The sequence below is a fragment of the Podarcis pityusensis genome, assembly GCF_964106645.2.
Source record: "Podarcis pityusensis genome assembly, chromosome: 4".
In the NCBI taxonomy this organism is placed as follows: Eukaryota; Metazoa; Chordata; class Lepidosauria; order Squamata; family Lacertidae; genus Podarcis; species Podarcis pityusensis.
In genome coordinates, this window is record NC_138027.1 from 21,040,454 (window position 1) to 21,059,275 (window position 18,822).

The 18,822-nt window shown below is 41.3% G+C and overlaps 1 protein-coding gene and 1 long non-coding RNA gene across 8 annotated transcripts in view; both read left to right on the forward strand.

Moving 5' to 3' along the window:
- The window catches only part of GRIA4 (glutamate ionotropic receptor AMPA type subunit 4), a 214,051-nt gene that overhangs the window by 22,451 nt on the left and 172,778 nt on the right, over nucleotides 1-18,822 (forward strand). The window lies entirely within an intron of this gene.
- On the forward strand, nucleotides 1,295-17,543 carry LOC308475444. Of its 2 annotated transcripts, XR_013985201.1 has the most exons (4): nucleotides 1,295-2,709; nucleotides 11,335-11,926; nucleotides 15,450-15,560; nucleotides 17,308-17,543. It is a non-coding gene; the product is annotated as an uncharacterized lncRNA (long non-coding RNA). The 2 variants fall into 2 exon arrangements; XR_013985202.1 differs by lacking the exon at nucleotides 15,450-15,560.

Sequence of the window (18,822 nt, forward strand, 5' to 3'; positions counted from 1 at the left end):
TACATATATATATATATATATATGAGAGATGTGTGTGTGTGTGTGTGTGTTGCACAACAGTGGAAGCTACTTCAGTGTATGGTGCTTGGTAATCTACTGTTTTATTACAGGGACTTAAAATCATGAGTAACCAGATGAGGGCAAGTCATTTATAAGTATTAATAAGATGTTGCCATTCCTTCATTTCCATTGCTACTGAAAAACCTTGGTAATGCTGTCAAAAAAACCCCACTGAGTTTTAAACAGGGGCATGTAATGCAGAACGACAGCCTCTCTCACATCACCCATTTATTGCACAAGGGCTGCGTAGCAAGGATTGTAAATACCAGCTTTTAATTATCAAGTTTATTTATAATTCATTAATGGGAAGTAGATAAACAGTCAGGCTATGATTGGAATGGGGGGAGGCTAAATTGAAAATAGCAGGCTATGCAGATTAAATGGGAAAATATTGATGCAGACTCAAGGTGAAAATTTCTCCCCTTTCATTTTCCTTTGCTGCAGTTATTCATTAAGTCCATAGTCTACAACCCACTTACTCAACAGCAGTCAGATTGGCTCTATGTGAATAAGCAGGCTCAGCTGTGTATTGTAGCTGAAAAGAATGAGACAGAAAAATCATGCTTGGGGATCATGTTGAGCTCTAGGAGTTGATGTTCTTTACTTAATACAGACAACCACAAGCCATGCTTCGTATTTTTGGGAAATCTAACATTTAGCATGTTTGCAACTGGGGTTTTGCAGAAGAGTTCTCTAGTCAGATTAAGCCCCTATGTTCAAAAACAGCACAGGGTTGAATCCAGCGTGTCTGTTCTGCTCACACTACAGGTTTTCTTTTTCACAACAGAACATTCCTCCCCATGCACTCTCAAAGTCTGCTGCAGGAGTTGAGGGGCCCTCCAGAGTAAAGGGGGTGCCAGAGGAGAGAAGGAAGGGAACATCCAGCTTGTCAATATCCTCCTTAAATTGTGGTGCCTGGAACTGGGCACAGGACTCCAGGTGTTTATTTTATGCGTGCCTGTTTGCATCCAAGTGTGTCTAGAAAATATAAAATTATTTATCTATCTATCATAATTTAATGTAAACTAGCGCAATACAATATCAGTGATGATCACCCCATATAACAGTTAGCTGCAGTTGCTGTATGAAATCTGTCTAGAATAAAAATGTGAAGCTGTAGAATTGGCATGTGCTGAAAGCAAATTCTTTCCTCCCTCTTCAGAGCTGGGATTGTATAGAGCACCATTCAGTTTCCTAACCATCAGCCTGACATCAGCAAAGCAGCCAACTATAAGAAAATGACACATAGCTAATTAGAAATACTGACTGGCCATGAATTCTTCCTGATACAAAGTGGATCTTTGCCTTATTTACAAATATTACTTGACATACTAGTATAAGCTCTGTACTTTATAGGTAAAGGTAAAGAGACCCCTGACCATTAAGTCCAGTCGTGACCGACTCTGGGGTTGCGGCACTCATCTCGCTTTATTGGCCGAGAGAGCCGGCGTACAGCTTCCCGGTCATGTGGCCAGCATGACTAAGCCGCTTCTGACGAACCAGAGCAGCGCACGGAAACGCCGTTTACCTTCCCGCCGGAGCGGTACCTATTTATCTACTTGCACTTTGACGTGCTTTCGAACTGCTAGGTTGGCAGGAGTAGGGACCGAGCAACGGGAGCTCACCCCGCCACGGGGATTCGAACCGCCGACCTTCTGATCGGCAAGTCCTAGGCTCTGTGGTTTAATCCACAGCATAAAATGGCAGGGCTATTGGAAAGATTCTGAAAGTCTGTTGAAATGAAATTAGAAATTTGTGGGCCTTGGAGAGGAGAAGGTGCATTGGTGCAGGCAGAATGTTGTCACTCATATACTATTGCACCGTTCATAGTATATGTAAGACAGCACACAAGGAAGCTTCATAAAATATCCGGCTTTTGTTGCCTGCCTGGGGTTGCAAAACATGAGTGGTTGCCAAGCTGGCCACATTTTCTGGCTGTTAGGGTGAGTTCATAAGCCACAGAGGCCTGTTCTGCAATAAGCAAAACTCATTAGTAAAATGTGAGCTGGTGCAGTGTACTGTTTATTTAATTCCATTTATGAATGCTTTCCTATGAAATATCTTAAAGCAATTTACCAGCAAGAGCATCAACAATAATATGTATATATATATATAGAAAGCCAATTACAACGATTTCATATATTAAAAGAATTGTGTTGTTGTGTCAAAGTGTCACTGGTACATTACTGATCTATTTAAATAACTTGTTAGGTGCTTTTCCAGTGCTCAAGGTACTGTACAGTAGCAAATAAGACGAAGTAAACAAATGTGAATAAATCCCTCCAGTGAAACCATAAAAAAGCAGGACCACTGTAAGAAAACAAGACTAGCCAGTTGATCTGAAGGCCATGCAGAAGAGTTGGATCTTGTTCATTTTGTTTCTCCTCTGCCTCCAGTAGACCAGTAAAGAAGGAGTGCTGCATATCTCAGGGTAAAGTTCATTCTTCAGCCTTGGGACACCTGCCCCTTCTCATGGAAAGCAGGGTTGCCATCAAGGGTCAGCATGGCTGGACACCTGTTGAGGGGCCTCCCCTCGGTTGTGTGCCCACCAGCAAGAACCCTCTGGGCCTGCTGTTCTTCTTCACCACTGTATCCTGTTTGTTCACTTGCCTCTCACTCTGGTCCAGAGGGAAGCAAATCACAAAGCTGGTGAGAAAGGGAAGTAGCTGCCACTGTCTGCTTGCTCATTGGCTGTGCCTGATAAGCAAGCTGGTGGTAGCAATTAGGCAGAGGATGAACAGCAGGGAACAATGGCAGTGGGGTGGTGAAACTTGAAACTGAAATCATAACATAACATAACATAACATAACATAACATAACATAACATAACATAACATAACATCTTATATATATCTACCACCCTTCATCTGAAGATCACAGGGTGGTTTACAGCATGAAAATACAAAACATCTTTGGCCACCTCATGAGAAGAGAACACTCCCTGGAAAAGACCCTGATGTTGGGAAAGATTGAGGGCAAAAGGAGAAGGGGACGACAGAGGACGAGATGGTTGGACAGTGTTCTCAAAGCTACCAGCATGAGTTTGACCAAACTGTGGGAGGCAGTGGAAGACAGGAGTGCCTGGCGTGCTCTGGTCCATGGGGTCACGAAGAGTCGGACACGACTAGACGCCTAAACAACAACAACAACAATCATAACAGCAGCAACAACCGATGAACCCCTCTTCCATAAGCACATTTAAATGGCCATAGATTGTTTAACCAGCCAAATAAAGAGAGGAGCTCTTTGGAGAACCCAGGCCATTGTGGGTTTTCTGAGTAAGCACTGGCACCCTGAAATGAACCTGGAAGAATCTGGGCCACCGGTGCATCTAGAACGTGATCCTGATATTTCACACCATACTTTGTAATGCCGTGGTGGACCATGCCCATTCAATAAATATTAAAACACAGCCCCGTATGTGAACACAATTAACAAGACACATTTTTAAAAAAATCAGAGCATGATCAACGAACTGGAGTTAGGTCAGAGACCCCTTGGGAGCACAATTTCCAGAGATGAAAATGGTGAAAATCGGAGTTAATGGATTTGGCGGCATTGGCCGTCTGGTCACCAGAGCTGCAGTGAACTCTGGTAAAGTTGAGGTTGTGGCTATCAATGACCCTTTCATTGATCTGAACTACATGGTCTACATCTTCAAGTATGACTCCACTCATGGCTGTTTCTGTGCTGAAGTGAAGGCTGACAATGGGATAAATAACAACAGTTCTGCCCATCCAAGCATCTTGCTTTGTCTTTGAAAATGCTATCTTTTTAAAGAAATTCTATTATAATTTTGCTTCAGATCTGAAAGGGTGGGTACAAAGAATTTTGAGTTAATATCAGTGCAAAGGAACACTCACGTTTAATTCTTGGATTTCTTATTATTCTATGGTCTCTAACCATTCTGATTCTGTTTAGCTTGATTTGCCATAGCTTAACATCTAAAATATGAACATCAGTTGAAAAATGTTTCCAAAATAGAAGTTTGGTAGACGATGGCTCAAGGTAGACCCTTTAAAGTCCTGCAGTTGGAGAGTATCTTTATCAAGCAGAAGACATAAAAGAGCTTTCCAGAGCTCTTTATCAGACTGGATGTTAGACAAAGCAGGGAGTGGAGGAAATAACAAAATTTGGTTCGGTATAGCAATAAAGTCTGCATTTAGTCTCAAACACGAGATCAAGACCACGGAATAGATTGGATTAGTTTCTACCAGCTTGTTGCAAGTTGCTGGTTATACCTAGAATCCTGCAACAAAAAAACAAAGGCTGACCTCCAACTTTTTAGAAACGAATTCCAGCAGTTACCCATGTTTCTGGTTAGGCAGTGAGCAGAACTAGAGTTGCATGGCAGTCTTTATATTAGGAAAGGCTGTGGATTTTCGCACTTATGGATCAAGACAGCTACATTTGCGTTTCATTTTGCATTGTTATACTTAATAAACTATGTATCTGAATTGAGAGGAAAATATCTGCTTAAATATCTGAACATCAAAGAATCTTCAGTATTGCTGATTATGAACTTACATTTACTTAGGAAATACACAGATAATTAACTATCAGGTGTTTTTATTCAAAAATCAACATTATCAGCAATCTATTAGTAGATTGCTGAATTTTGAAGTTATAAGAATATTTTCAGTGTTATTTGGCAAGAAAGGTATTGGATTAAATGTGCCTGCTTATGGGGCTGTTTTCTTTGAAATTTTTGCCAATGATGCTTTGTATTATTGAAGCTTCCAACATTATCCATTAGGTGTACTGTTCTGCTCAACATAGTGAAGAATTTAATTTTAATCTAAGGTCTCCCTGTACTTACAAGAATTTCAGCACAGTGGTACCTTGGTTTAAAAACAGCCCTGTTAACGAACTATTCGGTTTATGAACTCCGCAAAACCAGAAGTAGTGTTCCGGTTTGTGAACTTTATCTTGGTCTACGAACGGAAGCCGAATGGTGGAAGGGCACCAGCAGTGGAAGGCCTCATTAGGGAAAGTGTGCCTCAGTTTAAGAATGGCTTTGGTTTAAGAACGGACTTCCGGAATGGATTAAGTTCGTAAACCGAGGTACCACTGTACATTCAAACTACTCCCTTCAATATAAAATACATTTCTCATTCAGTTAACATAGTGGATTTCCAGTTACTACAATGCACTTGGGACTACCATTGAAGACAGTCCAGAAACTTCCGTCAGTTTAGAATGAGGTGGTTTGTATCTTGGGTTGTACCTGGAGTTGGTAGTATAGTATACTATGTTTTTTGCCAGATTCACTGGCTTTCAGTTTGTTTTGGGGGTTCATTGAAGGCACTGGTTTTTCTCTTTAAAGCCCTGAATGGCCTGGTATCAAAATTTTATCAGGAACCATCTTATTCTGTATGCATCTGTTCAAGATTTGAGTTTTGAGGTCAAAAGTGTATCTGGTGGAGTTGAGAGACAGAGGTGGCCTTTTCAGTTGTAGTACCTAAACTATGGAATAGCCCCCACAGAGGGAGCTTCATCAGGTATTTAAAACTCATTATTAATTTTATTTCTTCATTATTAATTAGAATTATGGGGGGGGGGGCAATGAATTAATATTTGGCTCTTCCAGGGATTGCAAATTCATGTGTGAATATCTGTGCAAGGAATGGATAATGGAATTACTTTAAAACGAATTGGAAGCCCTTTTCATATTATCCCAGTGATTCTATGCTTATTTTGCCTTGTAGTAATTCATTTTTTTATTGCAGCTGTAAAATCATAATGCAATTATGAAGCCATTAAAGAATCATCTCTTTGTAGTTTGTGCTTCATCTGATCCTGCTATTTAATTGAAAAATCAAAATGCACAATTTACTACCATTAATGATCTTTGATTGATACGGATTAATCAAAAAGGTTTAAATGACAGACATAACACAGCAGGCTTTTTCCTGAAATTTATAAAAGAATAGATTTCTGTACACCTCTGTATTTAAAATTCACAAGATAAGAAGTATCCTGGGGTTGCATTTGACAGTTAATTGGGTCCAACATTTAAGACAAATAAAGCAATGCAGCTTTAATGAGCAAATATGCTAGTAAACACAACATAATACAAAGTTATGCCAAATTTTGTGATCCGCTCTTAATATTGCATATCCTGTTTTCCAACAAGATGCCATTCACCTCTGCATATTTCGAATCAAGGATGGCTACCTTATTTTGACCTGTGGTCTACATTCACCTTTGGCCAATCCTGAGGAGCCTCATGCCTGCAGTGTGTGTGTGGCCAAAAGTGGATGTGGTCACTTCACACTATCACATGCAAACTCTGTCATGGACGCAAAGGCAGAGCGTATACACAGGAACACAGACACACAGCCTCTCCACTCAGCTGATTCATGCGGATCAGCTGAGGAAAAGTGTTGTCACCCACTATCTGCTCATTAAATGCTGGGCTCTGCCCACTCCAATGCTGTGTCTAATTTATGCTTTTATTTTTGCTGCCAAAATCAGTTGGGTCATAGGTGGCCAGAAAAATTTGCTTGGAGGCAGGGTCAGGCTCCTGAACTGGGAAGTTAACCACCCCTTCTATAATAAGATTAAAGATAATCATAGATTATTTTATATTGCTGTATTTAGGAAGTAGACTTCTGGAAGCACCATTTTGAGAAGAGTATAAGAACAGTGGCCAGCCAAAACACCAATCTAAATTGGTATATGACAATGCTTTGTGCACGCTTTTGTTGCTCTTGGATTGCTAAATTAGAGGCCAGGTGGCATCTCTGAGGACCATGCTTGACTCAGGGGGTTTATAGTTGTTGAACTCTCCTGTATTGCTTAGATGTTGTTCAGTTCCATAAATGGCATTGTAGGTACAAACATATATCCAGCCCTTATAAAAATATTCTTTAGTTCATAAAAGGTAAAGGTAAATGGACCCCTGACCATCAGGTCCAGTTGTGGCCGACTCTGGGGTTGTGGCGCTCATCTCACTTTACAGTAGTGCCCCGCAAGACGAATGCCTCGCAAGACGGAAAACCCGCTAGACGAAAGGGTTTTCTGTTTTTGAGTTGCTTCGCAGGACGAATTTCCCTATGGGCTTGCTTCGCAAGATGAAAATGTCTTGCGAGTCTTGAGATTTTTTTTCGCTCCCCCCCCCTTTTTCTAAGCTGCTAAGCTGCTAATAGCCTTTTAACAGCTAATCCGCTAAGCCGATAAGCCTTTAATAGCCGCTAAACCGCTAATAGCGCTAATCCGCTAAGCCGCTAATAGGGTTGCTTCGCAAGACGAAAAAACCGCTAGACGAAGACACTCGCAGAATGGATTAATTTCGTCTTGCGAGGCACCACTGTATTGGCCGAGGGAGCCGGCGTACAGCTTCCGGGTCATGTGGCCAGCATGCCTAAGCCGCTTCTGGTGAAACCAGAGCAGTGCACGGAAACACTGTTTACCTTCCCGCCGGAGCGGTACCTATTTACTTCCACTTTCAGGTGCTTTCAAACTGCTAGGTTGGCAGGAGCAGGGACCGAGCAACGGAAGCTCACCCCCCGTCGCGGGGATTTGAACCTCTGACCTTCTGATCAGCAAGACCTAGGCTCTGTGGTTTAATGCACAGTGCCATCCACATCCCTTCTTTAGTTCATACACAAGCCTCTTTGTATATGTTGGTGGACTAGTTGCATGATCAAATATTTGCCATGGGTGATGTAGGAAAAGCTGGGTGGGAAGTTTAGCATTGTGTCTTTAGTTCATATTCAATGCTAAACTTCCCACCCAGCTTTTCCTACATCACCCATGACAAATATTTGATCATGCAACTAGTCCATCAACATATACAAAGAGGCTTAAGCAATTTTCTTTACCTTCTTTTATTGGTTGTGTTTGTTGTAATTAGTTTTAGTGTTTATATTGTGTCTGTAATTCACTTTGGCTCACCTTTGTACTTACAATAATAATAACAACATTGGTGTTCCCGTTGCTTTTTTTTTTTGCCTGGACAAACAAATGATAGATGGGGTGATAGAATCAACCAGGTAGCAGGTAAAACTGGGACAGAATATTCACATAAGCAGTTTGGTGGATTGTGAGACTTAAAGGCTTAGGAAGCATCTGTGCATTAGAGAAAGAAGGCGCAAGATGTGGGACAAGACTCTGGAGCATCGCTTTGGACAATCAGGCGATTGGAAAGAAGACTGTTGAAATTTCAGTTACGTGGACCAGTCCTTGGCTTCTTCCCTGTGGTTCTGAGGCAGCTGCCTATAGTTTCATGTTCAGCCTGTGTTGGCACAGTGCTGGGTACCACCATCCCAATGCAGTTTCAGACAGCAAGAGTCCCTGTGTGCGTATATGCAAACCACCCTTATGTAATAAAGTGTAGCATACAGGTCCTAGATTAGTCTTGCATGTTACCACCATATGTCTGGGCAAGAAAAGCACATCTCTTCCCCATTTTTCACAATCACATGGGGGCATACAAGAAAAAGCTATAGTTCTATTATGTTTTTCCAACATGCTGGCTTCTGGTTGTGCAGGCAGCGAATATTCAAGTGCTTACATCAACTGTCTCAGCAAAATTAGACAGCTGTATTGGTAATCTTGCTCCAGTCTGTGTGCTGACAAGCAGTGCATGAGTAATGCAAGAGGCCTTTCCAATGTGACCCTCTTCCCGAGCAATAATGAACAACAACAAAAAATCTGCATTATCAGCTATTAGTATATGCCGGAATTAGGATCAAGAGGAGGAAAGATGAGCCCTTAAGTATATGTTTATTACATTTTGTATCAGCTGAGGTCAAGCTAAGTAAGGAAATAGTACCTTGCCAATATTTGGTATGCTTTAATGTTTTAGATTGGTTTGGACTCTGTTCCCTTCTAGGAAGAGGCATTTAAAGCTTAGTGAATTTATTGTGCCTTATACAGCAGGCTATATGACCTGTAAAAATATTTCCATTTAAATTACAGTTTGGATGAACAGATAAGTGCATTAAAGAGTGATCTTTCATGCTCTGTTTCAAAGGTAATGAAAATATTACTTTGAAATAGAAATCCATTTACCTGCAGAGGCGTTCATTACCAGCAGTAATCTCAAGATTAATAGTCAATAGATATTGGCGATTGTGAATAAACCCTGCCATCTTTTAAACATCCAAATACACGTAAAGGAAGAGTGAGTGACTTCATTGCCATGTACTTCTCTGTTGTGCTTGGTTTTTAGCAAAAAGGCACAGTGTAGCTGTGGTAGATGGGTCTTTTCGAGCTTTATTTATGCTGAAAAATCAGCTCTGACTATACTGCTAACTATAATCAGCAAGAGATTACCTGGTAAGAGAAGGCAATGCATAAAACATCAGCACTCAACAAGAAGGTGAAGTAGAAGCAAAAGGCCTTCTGCTCATGAACATAAAAGTCCTCAAGGAAAAGCTCTCCGACTCACAAATACCATGTTGTGTAATTATTCACTCATGTAAGGTGAGCTACAGGTGCATGTAGGATTCATTGACTAGAATTTTAATGGCAGATTTCTTAAATTGGTTGGACATTTTCACTAATACTTAGACTCTGAATCTGAATGCTGTACTGCTGTCATTTCAAGAGGGAGGCTGAGATGGGTTTTAAATTTTAATCCTCAAACAAATCCAGCAGGCTCAGGGATGACACCTTAGGATGTGAGAAATTGACATATCCCATGACATTGAAATAAACAAAGGTTAAGATCATAAACTGGATCCCAAGGATAACCCCTTACTCAACTGAACACCCAAATAGGCCCATGCCTTCTGATTTATTTAACGGAGGGGAAATAGGAACTTCAGAACCAGAAGGAAAGAAGGAAGGGGTCTATATGTTGGAGGATAAAAGAGTAGCTATATTTTTATTTATTTATTATTATTAAGATGCTCTCTGCTTTACATCAATTTCTGGGAAGAGATACAGTAAAGGGAATTACTCAGGGACTTGAACATACCTTAAATAGAAGAGGATATGCTTTATCTGAGGCCTGCTGCAGACTCAGTTCCTGGCATCTCCTGTTAGGTAGCAGGTGATGGAAAAAACATCTGTCTAAGACTCTGGAAAGCAGCTGCTTGTTGGAATAGACAATATTGGGCTAGGTGGGCACAAAGCATGTGACCTTCTATAAGACAGCTTCCTATGGTTATTAAGCAAGTGGCATAGATATGCTTGCAAGAGTGTTGTTTTGTAGGCTCCTTATTCAGAAATGATGACAATGTCAGGCCAGTCTCAGGATGGGTATCAAAGAGACATTGTTATGTCCTCAGGTACTAACCTGTTTTTGTTGGTTTGTTTGAGACCCATACAATATGGAGGCAGAATTTACCATGAATTCTCATTTTGTCTCCACAGCCACCACCTCTGGTGAAACTTTATTCTCACTTTTTCTAAACACAATTTAAGTATTTGTGCTTCTTAATTTTTTATAATGCAGGGTTCCATGGGTCTCCCTATCCATAACTCAAGAGTTTCTCAACGTGACCCTTTTCTGCTGCCACCCATTCCCTTAAAATACCTTTGAAATTTCCTAGTACAGGCATAAGCAAACTCCGGCCCTCTAGATGTTTGGGACTACAATTCCCATAGTCCCTGACCACTGGTCCTGTTAGCTAGGGATGATGGGAATTGTAGTCCCAAACATCTGGACGGTCGGAGTTTGCCTATGCCTGTCCTAGTAGCTTGATATAAAACAGTTAGGTGTGACATGAACAGCAGCACTAGAGATGGGATGCAACTATTAACTAAAATTGTTTACAAGGGGATCCTGCTACATTGCAGTTTTGTATGCCCTTGATGACAGTTTCTAAAGACTTAAGAGACCCTGTTGCTGACAACAGCCTTTAAATGACTCAATTCTCTGGCCAAATTCCTTAAGCCTCTGTCCCAGTCAAATTCACTTACAATCTGGTCCAGCTGCTTCTGGTTGTACTAATGGCTACTTGGTTTTCTAAAACATGCTTGAGTAACCTTCTGGTAAGACCTTTACAGTGGTACCTCGGGTTAAGAACTTAATTTGTTCTGGAGGTCTGTTCTTAACCTGAAACTGTTCTTAACCTGAGGTACCACTTTAGCTAATGGGGCCTCCTGCTGCCACTGCGCAATTTCTGTTCTCATCCTGAAGCAAAGTTCTTAACCTGAGGTACTATTTCTGGGTTAGCGGAGTCTGTAACCTGAAGCACCTGTAACCCAAGGTACCACTGTAGTTATTTTAAACTGTTTCATGTTGTGTTTTAACGTTGCAAACCCACCCTGGACCTTAGAGTGAAGACTGCATAATAAATAACAACAAAAACAACCCAGTCACTGTCTCCCTTTTTACTATCTTCTCCAGCACAGTACTGTTAATACACTCTGGGGATGGATCGCTTAATATTCAGCTCTGTGCTTGTCTACTTTCACTTCAGTCTTCTCTGCTCTTGCCTCACACCTCCGTCATCTGCTAACTTTCCCAACTGACAGTTAACTCCCAATTGGCAGTCCCAAATGACAGTTAACTGCCTATCTTTCACCGACTAGAACCTTCAGCTGCAGCATGCTGTTTCCCAGACCAATCAAAAATGAATTTATCTGATCCAGGCCCTGGCTATAAATATTAAAAGCAGCCTTCTTTCTCTCCCCTTTCTGAATCTTATCACCAAGCAGTTGCTGATAAACAGGCCTGCAACATAGTAATAGTGCAAGGCCTGAAACTTGGGCAGTTAGCACTCTGGCAGCAATGAGGTTGCAATAAATCTTTTAGAAAGCACAAAACGCAGACAGACATATACACAACCTTTCTCCATGCCCTCCTATGTAATGGAAAGTGCATTTGAGTCAGGTATGAAGAATGCATGGTGAAATTTACTCTTGTCCTGGAACTGGAAACGGTGATACTGCTAGGTGCACTAATAGTGTAAGTTCAGACTGATAAGCTCTGTCCTCTGTCTGCTGCAGCCGTGATAACAAACATGGCGCCCTCTTGATGTTGTTGGACTTCAGCTCCCATCAGCCCCAGCCAACATGTCCAATGGTCAGGGATAATGGAAGCTGTAGTCCAAAGCATATTGCCTATTCCTGGGGCTTTAAGTTTCCATGAAGTGAGAGGTCAGACCAAAAATAATATTTCTCCCTTTGCTGTCCCTTGGTTGCTATCAAGTAACTATCAAGTAACACAAATGTGCATGCAGGTTGCTGGTAGTGAGAGGCAGAAAGAACAAAGGTAACTCACTGAAATATTTGAAGAGGGTCAACTTTATGATCTTCCTCACACCTAAACAAAGGCTTTTCCAACAGGTTGGCCTCAAGTTTGAGAATTAATTGTCTAGAGACTCCCCAACCACGTGCCCTCTATAGGTTTTAGACTATAGCTCCCATCAATCTGCATGACAGATGTTCTGGGATGACGTGATCCAAAATATCTGAAAGGCTCAAGGTTTTGGAAGGCTGGTCAAGAATTGGGATTCTTAAATCCGAACCACGTTGCCTTTAGTGATAAGCAGTATATATGATAAATTGATATTCTGCCTTTAGCATGGCCATAACATTTGGTAGTAGCACAGTTTGACACACTTACCCTATGCAAGATGCCTTTACTCACAAGTAAATGCTATTGATGTCAAAGAGGCATATTCACAAATATTACATCCTTTAAAAGTTGTGTGGCGGGGGTAGTGAAGCCAATAACGGTGAAATATGCAGTGAAATATTGGGCCTGTTGAATTTTAATAGCAGTAAATTTAGCTCTGGCACAGCTGGTTCATTTATGCTTATGATTCCTTATGATTCCTTACTACTTCATGACCTGAAGCTTAAATACTTGAACGGGCCCCACTAAAAACTTTTGTGTTTGAGGCATATGAGGATATAAGGAATTTCCATCTGTTATTCCTCACTTAATACTTTAGTCATCATGTGATAATCAAGCTGTATCTTGCCTGATTTTACCTCACATTTTCCTGTAACTCTGGACTGGTTTGCCCAGGTAAAATAAAAGACATCCTGTTAAAGGCAGATAGAAAGATCACATCACAGCCTGTCAGTTTCAGTAAAAGACACCTTTTTTAATGTCTGGCTGTCCTAAATTTGACCTTGTCATTTTATGCCCTAGTGGGCATTTACTATTGTTAGCTTCTTAAACCAGGGCAGAGACAAATATAAAAGCACGAGGAACTATTCTGTAAATCACAGTAGGCAGGAAACAAACATTTATAAAGCACAAAATGCACAAACCTTAGTAATAATTAGTTCATATAGAGCAGCAATTGTCTGTGGCCCTCCACTCAGGCAGTAGGTGGATCTTGGAACTGCTCAAATGCTGGAGACTGATTATAGCAGTTATGGTAGGAATTATCCCATGATAGAAAAAAATAGATCAGATATGTTTTAAATGTGTCCCTGTGTGTGTGTGTCTGTGCATGCATGCATGTACAATGTGAAGTGTTCTGCTCAGAGAGCACAGCAGAGCTCTAATCAAATCATTACTGAAACCATTGGTATTTGCACTCACCCTGCATTCTGCAGAAGCATATTAAAAGTGTGGCACCCTTTGTGGCGGGAGTATATTATCATTATTTTATTGATTGGTTGATTGATTGATTTATACATACATACATACCCCGCCCATCCGGCCGGGCCTCTTCAGCCACTCTTGGTGGCCCCCCAACAGAATATCAAAAACACAATAAAACATTAAACATTAAAAACTTCCCTAAACAGGGCTGCCTTCAGATGTCTTCTAAAAGTCAGGTCGTTGTTTCTTTCCTTGACATCTGATGGGAGGGCATTCCACAGGGCGGGCACCACTACCGAGAAGGCCCTCTGCCTGGTTCCCTGTAACCACACTTCTCACAGTGAGGGAACCGCCAGAAGGCCCCTGGAGCTGGACCTCAGTGTCCAAGCTGGACAATGGGGGTGGAGACGTTACTTCAGGTACACTAGGCCGAGGCCATTTAGGACTTTAAAGGTCAGCACCAACACTTTGAACTGTGCTTGGAAATTGTACTGGGAGCCAATGTAAGTCTTTCAGGACCGGTGTTATAGAGTGAGGGAATGATCTCCTCCCATGAAATACTGGAAGGAAGAATTGCAACAGATACAGTGGAACCTCGGGTCGCAAACATGATCCATGTGGGAGGCATGTTCATAGTCCGCAGCGTTTGCAACCCTCAGTGCCACATCTGCGCACACGCGGATGCGATTCAGCACTTCTGCGCATGCACAAAGTGTGATTTAGTGCTTCTGCGCATGCGCGAGCACCGAAACCCGGAAGTAACCCATTCCGGTGCTTCCGGGTTTCAGTGTGTCTGTAACCTGAAAATGCATAACCCAAAACGTCTGTAACCCGAGGTACTACTGTATGAGGTCATGTCTTCAGCCAATTATGCAAGGCAATAAGAAGAAAACAGCAATGGGGAATGGGGGGGGGAGCGGATGAAGCAAGAGTCAGTGTATATTATGAGAATGTGCAGTAATGATGTAGCGTACACATTAAATCTTCAGTAATTTAATTCTAAGAATATATATAGTGCGGCAGCAAAGTGTGCAAGAAATTGCTTCATGCAGATCTTGTTTGTACAGTATGCCAAGATAGAACATGGTTTATCATGGGCAGACAAACATGCAGGCACCCAGGATAGGAGATTATGGCTGCTTTGCTCCTCCATTGGTTGTTCTGCCGCTGTGCTGTACTGACCTAAACAGTAGGTTGGCTTAAAATGCCCTACTAGCCCAGATCAACTGTAAAACCATAGGGCAAGCTCTGCATTCAGTGCATGGTTTGCTGGAGAGACCTGACTCACCCTGTGGCTTGTGCAAAGGGCAGTATATTCATTAATTAAATATCTAAATAACCATCAGCCCAAGTTCGGATAGCATACCTTACCAAACCATGTCTTAGCTCAGCACTGCAGCAATATGACTACAGGAGGAGCAAAGCACCAGGGCAGTAATTACCTTAGTGTCTCTACAATGATCACGAAGTAGGTAAGTATAATTATCCACATTCTGCAAATTGTGTGTGTGTGCACGCGCATGAAAGTGAAGGAGGTACAGAGACTGGTTTTCCTAAGACTGACCATTCTAAGTGAATTCAGAGAGAGGTTTAGAACTGAGAGGCTCCTATATTCTACTATATATGTCTTAGCTCGTTTCAGGAGATTCTGGAGCACATTCTACAGCATACACTCTTCATTCAGGACATTGTCTAAACATGCAGGTACCATTACTAAGGTTCTCATTCATGAATATTCTGAGGATCCTTAATACCATTCTGAGGAACTGCAGGTTTTGCTGGAACACAGTTTGAGAAGCTTAGAATTAGAAGCTTTTAAAATTAAGAATAAAACCCTGTGCGCTGTATCTTTGACCATTGTGGTTTGAGTTGTGGCTGAAGAAGAAGCCTGGCTTATAAATGACTGTAATATTTCTGTCTCATTCAGATATATAGCATTTTTGCAGAGCAATGTACGCAGGTGAAGAAAACTGTTTTTATTAGAGTGGCCGAGGCAATCTCAAGAAGGTCAAGGTGATAAATAATTGTCAAAAACTCTGTAGGTACACAGAAAGTTTCTTGCTTACTAAGAGGTAGTGAAAAAGATCAAACTCCTTTGTCCCCAGAGAGAATTCATTACTTTGAGCTGATGAGTTAGATTTGCACTTTGATTTAGGGATCATATTTTACAGAGGACAGCATCTGCTTGGCATTATAGATGGCACCAGTTAGCGGAAGGTTGTGCTGAATGACAGTCACTGGTGCTAGTGTGGTATAGCAGCATGGAGCCGAGTTCAAATCATTGCTTAGCTGCTCCCTGAATTCCTGCTAGAATATTTTCAACATTTTTGTCTGATTTTAATGATATTATGCCAGACTGACTGTTTTTAATTGTTGTTGTATTGTTATGGATTCCTGCTGCTGTTCAGTTGGGATCCATGATATATTTTAAATGTTATGTATTTTGTGTTTTGATATCTTATGAGGAACAGGCCTTAAAAGCCCTAAAAGCCAGCCTAAAAATACATTAAAACTGAGTGACTCTTTCTCTGCACCTATCTAACACTGAGAGTGCACACGATCAGTATACATGGCCGATAGGGCAGTATATGCAAAAGAAACATTCCGGGTGTGGGCTTCTCATTCCTCCAGTCTATTGTGGTGTGCATCATCAAGGGAAGGTGATAGTCTAGGAAGATTTAGTCTAGTAGGATTGAAATTCTGAAGTAGACTAGAAATTTAAGGGAAAGCTAGTGTCAGGACCCTGGACAAGGACCAAGGGGCTGTTTCTGAACTACAGCTGAGGCAACAAAAGCAGCTGGCAGAGCTTTATAGTGTGGAAAGAATAGTTTATACAAAAGACCTGCCCCCTAAATACTGCATCTGGTCAGCTAATAGGCCTGTATCTTTTTCTGCAGCCATCTGCATTTTCCAGGCAGTGTGATTTCAAACTTTAGGGACTTATTTGTGGAAAGCTTATTGGTTCTTTCATTATTCCTCAAGGAGTCTGGCTGAGTCATCAGAGTCCAGTAATAGAGGTGCCCCCTTTGTTGTTCAGGGGACAAGATGTGGGTTCCAGTGCCAGAAGATTGACATGGCAAGAACTGGTGGATTCACCTTCAATCCTCAAGTCTACTGTTGTACGAGGACTTTGCGTCTGAGGAATCATAGAACTGTAGAGTTGTAAGGGGCTCTTAGGGTCCTCTAGTCCAACTGCCTGCAGTGCAGGAATCTCAGCTAGATCATACATGGCAGATGGCCGTAACTTCACCCAGTTCACATTTACCAACTTCCTCACAAGAATATAATGGAAGACTTTGTCAAAAGCCTTACTGAAATCAAGATACACTATGTCTACAGGATTCCCCTTTTCCACCAAGCTTGGGCTTCAACTCTCTCCTTGCATTGTTGGACACTGTTTTCCCTTTGGGTAAAGACAGGCAAAGTAGGTGTTGAGCAGTTCTCTCTGTATCCCAATAGCATTTCTCCAACTTCTGCATGCAAGGGACTTAATACTTATTCTTCCTCTCGCTTCCACTGATTTCAGTGGGATTCTTTTTCATGTCAGATATTGAAGACTAGGGCCCATCTCTATTCATTGACTATGTGTAAAACACAAATGTCAGCACACAGTATTTTTGAGGGGTGGAGGTGGAATAACTTAACTAAGATGAAGCCTCAGCAAGATTTATATCTTATTCAATAGCAGTTGTTGCAAAATAAATCTGCTTTTTGGCATAAATATGTTATAGTATTGCAGTAACGATTCTACTGGTAATGATAAAACATCTACTCTTATTTTACAGCCAGGAGATGTAGGAAATGGATATCTCCCAAAATATCCTTCTCAGCAAAAAAACTGTTCTTGTTTTCTGTTTTACGCTGCCCTGTGGAGGAAAGGAGTATGGTCCTCTTACTGATGCAGGCTTGATGATGTTGGTGATGGTGATTAATACATTTAAAGCAGCCTGATGTTGTTGTTTTTATTAATTATGATGTTAGACCTATGATGTGTTTTCTGTAAGACACTTTACTTGCTTTAATAAAGAAAAAAGGAGAAAATACATTTATGAATTGCTTCCCATGAGGCACCCCAAAATGATTTATAATATAGTAACATATATAAAACAGTCACATATAAAAACAATTAAAATGACTGCATATATAAAAACATTTTTTAAAACAAACAAACCCAAGTATGAATTTTTTTTTAAAAAACAGTTTAAAACAACAGCACATATGTCAAATCAATTTGGATCAAGGAGAGATACCAACAGAGATCAAGATTTTAGAAGGCTTGTTGAAAGAAAAACATCTTTAGCAGGCATCGAAAAGACAGCAGAGAATGTGCCTTCTGACATAAAGGGACGGAGGGAGTGGAACCTGTTCAAAAATGTATTCCACCAAATCTAAAGAAATTCTGGGCTAATTGAAGTGGACTTATTTGCCTTACACCTCATCAACCAAATTTTGAGGTTCTTCTCCAGATGCTACCACCCATGGGCAGAGGCCACAGATGACCTCCACACCAACTGACTCAAAGGACTTATTTTTGCATTCCCTCCCACACCCCTCTAGCAAGGACCCTCAAGAAGGTATGGGAGGAACACAACAAAGTAGTAATGGTAGCTCCTTGCAGGCCGAGGAACCCTAGTTTTCTGAGATAACATGCATTGCAACAGAACCCCCTTGGCGTCTCCTGGTGTCCCCAAGACCTCCTCACACAAGGTCACTCACCCAGACCCAGAATGGCTCAATCTGACTGCATGGCAATTTAAAAAAGATGCCTCTTAAAATCAGGTCTGTCCCCCAACATAGTGGGGACCATCCTATCGGCATTACAACCATCTACTTTTTGGCTGTACCAAAGCACCTGGACAGTCATCCTTCAATGGTGCAAGTGTAACAACAGGGGTCATCAAATGCCAACAGTGCCCTTCAGCTCTCTATATTGGAAAAACAGGCCAAACCCTACGCCAAAGGATAAATGGACATAAATCTGATATCAGGAATCACAAGACAGAGAAACCAGTAGGAGAACACTTCAGTCTCCCAGGACATTCTATACAAGATCTCAAAGTAGCTGTCTTATTACAAGAGAATTTCAGAAATAGACTGGAAAGAGAAGTTGCTGAATTGCAACTTATTACCAAATTTAAAACCATGAAGAGACCTGGTCTGAATAGAGACATCGGATTCTTATCTCATTATACATGATAAAGCTATTTTTAGCCATCTCACCCCTTGCTTTTTCCTGTAAGACCAATTGCAGTCGTTAACAGTCATCAACAGGTTTACCACACCTATCAGCCAATCACCCA